Source organism: Canis aureus, chromosome 5 (genome assembly GCF_053574225.1).
Source record: "Canis aureus isolate CA01 chromosome 5, VMU_Caureus_v.1.0, whole genome shotgun sequence".
Classification (NCBI taxonomy): Eukaryota; Metazoa; Chordata; class Mammalia; order Carnivora; family Canidae; genus Canis; species Canis aureus.
The window spans coordinates 41,284,280-41,293,180 of NC_135615.1; the positions used below are offsets into that span (position 1 = coordinate 41,284,280).

Consider the following 8,901-nt stretch of genomic DNA (forward strand, 5'->3'; position numbering starts at 1 on the left):
GTCATGAGCACGGCGCCCGGCACGTAGGAAACGCTGTGTGGTGGTAGCCGTCGTGGTTATTCACATGCATGTTTCTCTGAATCCTCACAACAATTCCATGAGCTAAGTGTTAGGATCCCCTATTTATTAGCTCAAACAACTGGGGCTCGGAGGATAAGCACTTGTCTAGGGTCACCATAAGGAAGCAGCAGGGCTGGCTCTGCAAGACTCGAAATCTCGGATTTCTGTTCTCTCCACTTTTCACATAAGCTGGTAAACAGCTCGGGGCTAAGGTCATAGGACAGTTATTTTAAATGCACCTTATGCCATAATGCTCATCCGTCTTTTCTTGTGTGATTTTCCCCACCACCTCGCCTCCTCAGCTGTTGGAGATGGAAGGTGTAGGGCTGTCAGTGCACCTGAGCCCGGCCAGTGAGCACACTGGGGCTGCGTCTTTGGGAACTTGCAGCCTCACAAGGTGGCAGCATTGATGAAATGTCCACTGTCCTGTGCAGCGAGGTCTCACACGGACATGCTTCCAGCTGGCTGTGATTTCGATAAAATGCCCTCCTCCCCGGTGCCAATTAACGGAAATTAAATGTGCCTGGCACACTTCCTCATTCAGAAAATGCATGTGCCAATGAGTTCAACTGCTAGACACACCATGATGACCACGGGACTGCAGGCCAACATCCCAGTTCTCACTCTTCTCCATTTAAAGTCACAGAATATTTTCCTCCTTGGTAGACATCAGTGTCACCTCGCTCATTTATCTGTTTATTTCCATCCAACAAATACCGACTGAGCACCTACCATGTGCAGGTTTTGTGCCATACCATTGGGATGCAGCAGTGAACAATGCAAGCAAAGTTCCTGCCTTCGTGAAGGCGGGCAAATGGTAAGCAAACTGCTTCTACATGACAGATGTTATGAAGGACACAAAGTGATTGGACAAAGACTGGCTGAGGGGGACGGGCTACATTAGGTAGAATGGCCAGGAAAGGTTTCTCCAAGGATGTGACATGTGAACTGAGATTGAAGACCAAGAAGGAACCAGACATGCAGTGTGGCAAGGTGAACAGAAACCAGCTCAGACGTCAGGAAATTCATTCATTTATCCAGCAGGTTGGATCATATGATAAATATGTGTTGAACCAACAATGGAAGAATAGGTCAATCTTCTTTGTTCCTATCAAGAAGGACCCTCATAGGCAGGAGGAGCTCCGGGGAGATGCCACAGCATAGAGACAAGTGGCTGCCCTTTCTCCAGCCCCGTTCCCCTTCTTGAAAATAAGGGGCTGTGCCTAAGCCCTAGCATTCCAGGCCTGTAGGCTCGGAACACCTTCCAAGGGGATTGGCTCTCCCAGCTTTTTAAGCAGTGACTGTGTGGCAAGCACAAAGCAATCTGTCATTTTTTTTAAAGCAGTCAGGATGGTTGGTTGTAGTCCAGGCATGTCATCTGCTTCATTGTCATTAGGATGTACGTACCGAATTACATACTGAATTTCCATGAGCCCTCACCTAGTCTGAAAACACTATTAGTTGGGAGCTTCCTTCCTCCTCCCTTCTTCCCATCTCTTCCCTCTGCTCCTCCCCACCCCCAGGCCCAATCCTTCTCTGGCAGAGCAGGGAAGAGCCCAGGCTACAGAACTGAAACACTTGATTTGTATCTCTGGTGTGACTTGCTGTGTGATTTTGGACAAGTCCATTCATTTCTCCAAGTCTCAATTTTCTCATCCATATAATGTAGAGGAAAATAAGAGAGACCATCTCACAGCAACCATCTAAAGTAAATACTCAGCTGTTATTATCCTTATTTTTAAATTAGTGCGGGAAATTGTCAGAACTCAATAGAGAGAACAGAGATCTGGGTCTTTAAGGCAAAGGAAACTCATCCAATGAGTGCCAATGAGCCTGTTTAATGATCTGTCTCCACCTGTGGTGTTTTCCATTCTTGGAGATAATCAAGAAGGAGGATCACAAGAAATAGCCTTCAAGAGGTCTTTTAATTTATCCTGATGGTTTCATGCCAACAATTACAGATCCCCTACTCTGTGCCAGACGCTATTCTATGTGCTTTACTTATATTTACTGATTCAAAAGTGTCATCACAACTACACAAAGTAAATACTATTATTATATACTATCCCCATTTTACGGATAAAGAAACTAAGACCTAGAGAGATAAGACAACTTCCACAGGGCCAGGAATTGGTGGATTTGGGGGCTAAACCCAGGCATTCTGACTCCAGTCAATGCTGCTGACTGCTTGCCCCCTCATTTAAGATGAAACCTAAAAGCTTTCCTGTAGACATCAGGTTTTTCTACTTCAAATAGACTTTTTCTCCTGAGCGCTCAGTCAACAAAGAGTTATTACCTGCCTAGCCCTAAAACCCTGGCCCACCAACACAGCACTAATAAGGGCTGCTGCCCAGGACTATGCAGTGGCAGCCCTAGGTAAGGTCACTCCTCCCACCACTGATGGGATTTTCGGGGGCCTCGTAGAATGTCAGTCGATCTTGGAATTGAAGTTCTTTTCTCCATCACTTAGCACAAACTGGAAGGCCAGATTAATGTGGCAGCCATCCTCCCCTTGGCAGTCCCCTCCTTATTCCTTTCCTGCCCCTGTGCTCCCCCTCGGAAACACCACGTCACAAGAAATGCAGTTAAAAGAGCAAACCAACCACCACTCCTCCCTTGCCATCCAGATGCAGTTGTCTCAGATATCCTGGCCTTCCATCTCGGAGGGTCCTGCTCCCAGCTGCCGACACCCCGTCTGATTTGGGGATGACAGCATGCCATTATCTGAGCCCAAGTGACAATGACCTGTCCCCAAATCCCCAAAGGCACGTGCCCAGCCCTGGCACAGGCACCAACTTAGGTACGTGGAGAAGCAAGACCTATCCAACGCAGGTGCCCTCCCTTTTAAGGGCTAAAAAGTCACGAACAGCAGGACTAAACTCCTGCCCGCGTTTGGTGGTGTGCAGCGAAGAGCATGAGTGCAAATCCCGTGTAACTGGCACGGCGGGGGGCAGACCACACCCAGCGATCGCAGACTGTTCGACTGTTCGCACCGGCTTCTCCCGCTGCTCTCAGGAGCAGCCACCTGGAGACTCTGCGTGGAGCACGTCCACAAGGGAGTCCTTGGGCATCGCATCCGCAGGCCCTGAGAGCTCAAGGAGGCACCTGCCTGCTGCAAACTCGGGCTTCCTGGGAACGGACTCTAGCAATGGAGCAGAGCCCTGCCTTTGGAGAGTGAGGGCTTGGGGGGCAAGTCTCCGTGTTTCCCATAAATCGCTGGCAAGATCGGCCCCACACCATCCTGCAGAAAACCAAACTGTGATCATGGTCGGAGTTTCCCCAAAGAGAAAACTGGTCTGTCGGATCAGCCGGAGTCCGCGGAGAGGAAAGCAGTCAACAGGCTGGATGGAAGCAACAGGGCAAAGCTGGCCGACTCCCTCTCCTGCCCGTGTCCGCTTCTACTGGGTTTTCAGGGGACGCACTCACTCATGGACAGGCTCTGAGGCTGACTTTCAGAAGGCAAGTCTTTCTCAACGCTCTTGAGCCAATTTCCCGTCAGCCTTTAGGCAGCCTGTCCCCCTTCCGCATGATCCGCTGGGGCTTCACTTGCACTCAGGAGGACCAGAGGCCAAGCAGCCAAGCCTTGGAGAGCTGTGGTGGGTGTTCAGGCCGCCTGCCCTCGCCTGGACAGGTCAGCCCGAGCCCTTACTGCCCTTCCTTCTGAACTCAGTGCTCGGGGGGAGAAGGAGCTGCGGGCTGGTCAGGGCAAGGAGGACACTGGGTACGTATGTGGGGACGGTGGGCGTGCAGCTTGAGTTGGTCATCCAAGTAGAGTATTTGAGGCCTTGGAGAAATTCTGGGGGCTCGTGGATTCTAACTTTTTATTTTTGAAAGGCTTTCAGACTTACAGAAATGCTGCTGGAATAGTACAAAGAATTCCTATACACCCTTCAAAGCAAGGCGCCCTAGATACTAAAACATCTTACCATGTTTGTTTTGATTTTCTCTTATGTAGTATATATTAATTAAATATTACATAAAAAATTAATGTAAATTATATATATAATTTTTCTGAACCATTTGAGAATATGCCAGAGATCAAATGCCCATCTATGCCTAAACATTTCAGTGTGTACCGTAAACAAGGATGTGGTCTTACATAACCACAAAACAATAACCAAAACCAGGAAGTGAACACTGATAAAGAATTGTTAAGTAGTCTACAGATCTTATTTCATTATCTTGAGATGTTTTCAATGCCTACTCTTTTTCCTTCACAGAAAAAAAAGTAATGTCTAGGATCCCATCCAGGACCACATAACACATTTAATTACCATCTCTCTTTAGTTTCTTTTAATCTGGAACAATTCCTCAAGCTTCACTGTCTTCCATGACCTTAACATTTTGAAGAATATAGGCCTTTTATTCTATAGAATCTCTCTCAGTGAGGGTTTGTCTGACATTTCTCCATTATTAGATTTTGGGCAGTAATAAATAATAATCTTTCGCATCAGATAGAAAGCCCTGAGTCCATTGATATATGAATATAAGGAAAAGCTCTTCCTTGTAGTAGAGTGCCAACTACTAAATGGGGAAGGAACGATGGAATTTTTTAAAAATTACCATTCGGCAACCACTACACTAGTAATTGGTTCAGGCAAGAATCATCAATAGATATTAAAATTAGTGGATGAAAGCTTGAAGAGCTCAGATTATTTCCTCTCAGGACACTTATTAATCACAAAGGGGAAAATAGAAACTAACCAAAAGACCACAGATCACTGTGGGGAAATAGACACTGTGTACCTCCCAATAGGATGAACTAACGCCTGTTCTATGAAATGAAAAGAAAGACTTCTGTCCAAAAGGCTTAGTAATGTTAAGAACCATAGTCCTTTCCAGAGTGCACTCACACATAATAGATTCTGAAATCTCTTTCACTTTCACAGACCCTGCCTTGGTCATCTTCCCAGGAGGAGCTAGCAACAGTTGGGAGACCAAAGAGAACAAATCATCTCCTTGGATGGAAACTGCTCAATGGAGAGTTTGTGGGCCTTGTGATATTCCTTGGACGTCAGGGGTGGTACCAGAATACCAACAGGCTGGCTTCTGGGACAGAAGGGCAATAGGAGAAGAAAAAAATTTGTCTTCAACCAGCGCATCAGTGGGTGGTGGGGTCAGGTTGGGGAACAGCACGTAAGCTGCTCCAGGTTACCACAGACTCCCCACCCTCCTGTTACTCTGTTCTGTTGTCCGAGCCAAACTTTATCTTGCCAGCTTCTCACACCTTGGCACCTAACTGACAAATGAAAAGACTGGACATCAAATTCCTTCCAGCTCTGTGCCTGGCCAGTCCCTGCAGCTCACATTTGGAACAGTGAAGGCAGGGGATGGTAGAAGATTCTCCTCTTAGATAGTCAAGCCAGAGAGGCCAGTGCTTCTTCACAACACCCCTAGCTTTGACTCTCTCTCCTGACTCCCACCAATCATCCTGAGCCCTTCCACCACACCTTTGTTCTTTTTCCGTCTGATCCCATGCCATCTTTTCTCCCCGACACTGTCTGATCAAGATGGTTTCTTTTAGAACATACTGATTAAGGAAATGAGGACTTAGTACATAAAGAATTCCAGAAGAAAAAAATCCATGATGTAATAAGAAAGCTACCACAGACTACAGAGAGGCTATTTGAAGTATAAAGATATAAAATCAGTTACAACCATGCATTCTTTTTTGTTCAGAAATAAGTCGTCTTAAAGGACTGGTCATTAGAAGATCTCCTATGCCTGGTTTCAAAAAACTAAAATACAAATTTTACACCCAACATGGGATTCAGACTCACAACCCTGAGATCAAGAGTTGCATACTCTCCCACCTGTGCCAGCCAGGTGCCCCTACCTTAAACACAAATTTTAAATTATCTGTATTAAGCAGAGCAAGCCATGGTACCAATAAATGTGATTCAGATGTACCCTGAGACTCTTCAAGCCATACATTTTCATCTCCTCCCCTATCTTAAGACATCGATGAGAATTTCATTTTTAAAAGCACATGCCACCCTGATTATTAAAGATAAGACAATAATACAGCAGCATTTGGATATGTTGGTCGTTTAAAAGTTCAGGATGATAATTTTGCTCTGAAACCACCTCAGGCTTTCATGCAGTCCTGTTTGTAAGCAGGAGCAAGCATCAGCCAAACCATGAGCAGAGTAAGGAATGCATTTTGTGGTTAAAGGAATGTTTTCTGCTATGTGAAGCTGCCACATGCAGGACTCAAACTAGCACCCCTCTCTTAATTAAATGAGCAACCTGGACTTTTTAACCACACCCTACCTTCAGTTAACCCCAGAGGAAAGTGATAATAAGCACCAGCAACCGCAAAGTATTGGCTTTATCTGCCAGGTGGTGAGTGAGAAGCTAAGAGGTATGGAGAGACCACAGAAAGGGTAATTCAAGGATGACACAGCCTCTCACACATGGTCAGTGATTCTGTTGCCAGTTGTCTGTCATCCCTTTTAACTACTCTGACTCAATGTTGGCTCCATTTCCTCTGGGATGCATTCAGGTTTGGTTGGCTCCTCTAGCCCCAGCAGCAAAGAATCTAGAGATGCTGCCTTCAGACTCTGGGATCTACTTGTCACTACCATGAGGCCTTACAGCCCACCTGTACATAGGTTTCAGTGACTTCATTTTCCAGAGAAAAGTCATTTGAATTCAGAGAAGGAATTTTACTTTTATAGATGATATTTGGAAAGGTGAAGTATAGGCAAGCTGCCCACACAGAAGCATGTTGTATAAACTAGGGAGTTGGGGTGAGCGGTGGACACACAACAATGTTTAGTCCCCAGAAACCATTAAACCATATTAGCTAATTACAGCCTTGTGTTCAAGAGCCTCTCATTCCCATTTGCTGCTTCTCACATTTTCTTTCTTCTTCCTCTCCCATTGAGGCAACAGGAGATCACCACTCCTAATTTGTACACTTGCTGTTTTTTAAGTCTCTGGGAACTTTCCAGGACTTACCAAGTGGAAGGTTTTATGGAAATGTAGCTTTTCCTTTGACTCTGCTTAGCCAATAGACCAAATATTTTTTTAAAAACCTCAATGAAAAATCTGGTTTGTTTCCAACCAAACAGGAGCTTAAGAAAAGCACCACCACCCACCCCTGTTTCCTAAAGTTTTCATCTCTGAACTGTCAGTTCCACCATATGGATTCCAAAACATCATGGGCCACAAAGCAGTGGAAGGGGTGGGGAAGCGGTGAGGATGAAGTAGAATGGTCAGAATGAGGTCAGCCAAGAAATTTACCCTAGAATAGTTTGCTAACCAGAGTCTGGGTTTCATCTTCTGGAATTGTTTCTTCTTATTCCATGTGGCTCGGGGAGAGGGTGCCATTTAGGGGAAAAAGTGGAAAGACAAAATGGAAGGGGAGAAAAATTCACACCTCCATGGAAATGTAAGCAGAGAACCTATAGACTCTTGTGTCATGTTTGTTTTATTTTTTTTAAGTACAGTGTTTTTAATAGACCAAAAGAGAATCTTTATGAGGTAATACGTATGTGAATGATGTTTATAAAAAAGGATGTAATATCTTAACCATTATGGACTATTGTATAAGCTTAGATATATAAAATATAGGAACCTACAAAAATTATTTTATAGAGCAATGGACACTTGTTCCAAAAAAAAAAAAAAAGTAAGTTCCAAGGCTGGCAGCTTATTTCCTTAGTATATTCCACTGTAAAGGCAAGAAGTGTGGTGGGGTTTTATGTGTTTTCTAGTTTTGTAATTTATGATTGTCTGTATGGATTGCTTTGAAATGTCTATTGCTTGTGTGTTAGTGTTGTTCGCCCACGTGGGAGTCATCAGAGATCCATTCCACACTTTGCATCTTGGAAAACCAAAAGGAATTTTCTGGTGGAAAGAAAAATTCACAGAACATGTCTTCACTGTTGGGAAACCCTCAGATCTGTACCACTGACAGCTCTTTGCAAGTCTGAGGAAATGGGAAGTTTAACACCAGAGTTGTTGTCTCTCACTTAAATATTGGATGTTGGCTAACTTTTCTCTTGGGAAGAAAGCATATATTTTTAGTAAGTCCTTTTTTTTCTTGCACTTGACATGGTCTAGAGGAAACCAGAAGTCAGGGCCCTAAGCTGCATTGCCTCGGGACCACTCTCCACCATAGTTTTCAAAGAACCGTCCACGTATCAATTCTGTTTTCTGTTCCGTGCTTCACTGGCAGAACCAGTGCTCTCTGGAGCCTAGTTTTGTTTGGGTTTGCGGTTCTAATGAGGTGTTGAGTTTGCTCTTTACCGGCCAGACTGAGGAAAGGAAGCCAAGGGAGACAGGCATTCCCTGGCTGGACAGGTCCACCTGTACCTCCCACCAGCACAGGAGACCCACACCAGAGACCAGGGCCTGCAGGACCGTCTGCCCTCCACCAGGGAAGGGCCCATCAGCCAAAGTGGGGACAGTACCCAAGCCTCCTTCATCAGAAATGCATACTGTCCCCAGCTGCAAGCTTGGGAAGCCCGATGTGTGTTTTAGCATGAACAATAAAATTGGTTTAGTTGTCCCCCAGGCCTGATTTTTTTCAGTAACTGGTGTGGAGGAGGAACATTTTATTGTAGAATAAATACCAACACTGAGCATTTGCTTTTTCCCAGAGGGTTGGTTCCTGGCAGCTGCTCTGGACATCCAACAGGGAGGGCCGGAGGGAAAGGAATCACTTTGTCAGGTGGGAATTGCTCGGGATCTGTGGGGTTGGCCGCCACCACCTCTCAGAGCTCACCAGGTTGGGTTCATCTCTGGGGAGAACCCAACGGGGAGAGCAAACTCCCCGTTGGTACAACCACGTGGGCCCAGGAAGACCTCTTGGACAGAAGCCTTCTCCACTCC

General features: G+C 45.5%; 1 protein-coding gene across 10 annotated transcripts in view; it reads left to right on the forward strand.

Moving 5' to 3' along the window:
* The window catches only part of SH3RF2 (SH3 domain containing ring finger 2), a 132,403-nt gene extending 125,526 nt beyond the window's left edge, over positions 1-6,877 (forward strand). For 5 of the 10 annotated variants that reach the window (XR_013379709.1, XM_077897699.1, XM_077897702.1 and 2 more), the window contains one exon: positions 4,950-6,877. The gene's annotated coding sequence lies outside the window, so the exon portion shown is untranslated. Of the gene's footprint in view, positions 1-362; positions 3,520-4,922 lie in introns of all 10 variants that reach the window. The other 5 variants (XR_013379710.1, XR_013379712.1, XR_013379713.1 and 2 more) reach the window with 3 other exon arrangements.
* The last annotated feature ends 2,024 nt before the right edge of the window (positions 6,878-8,901 follow it).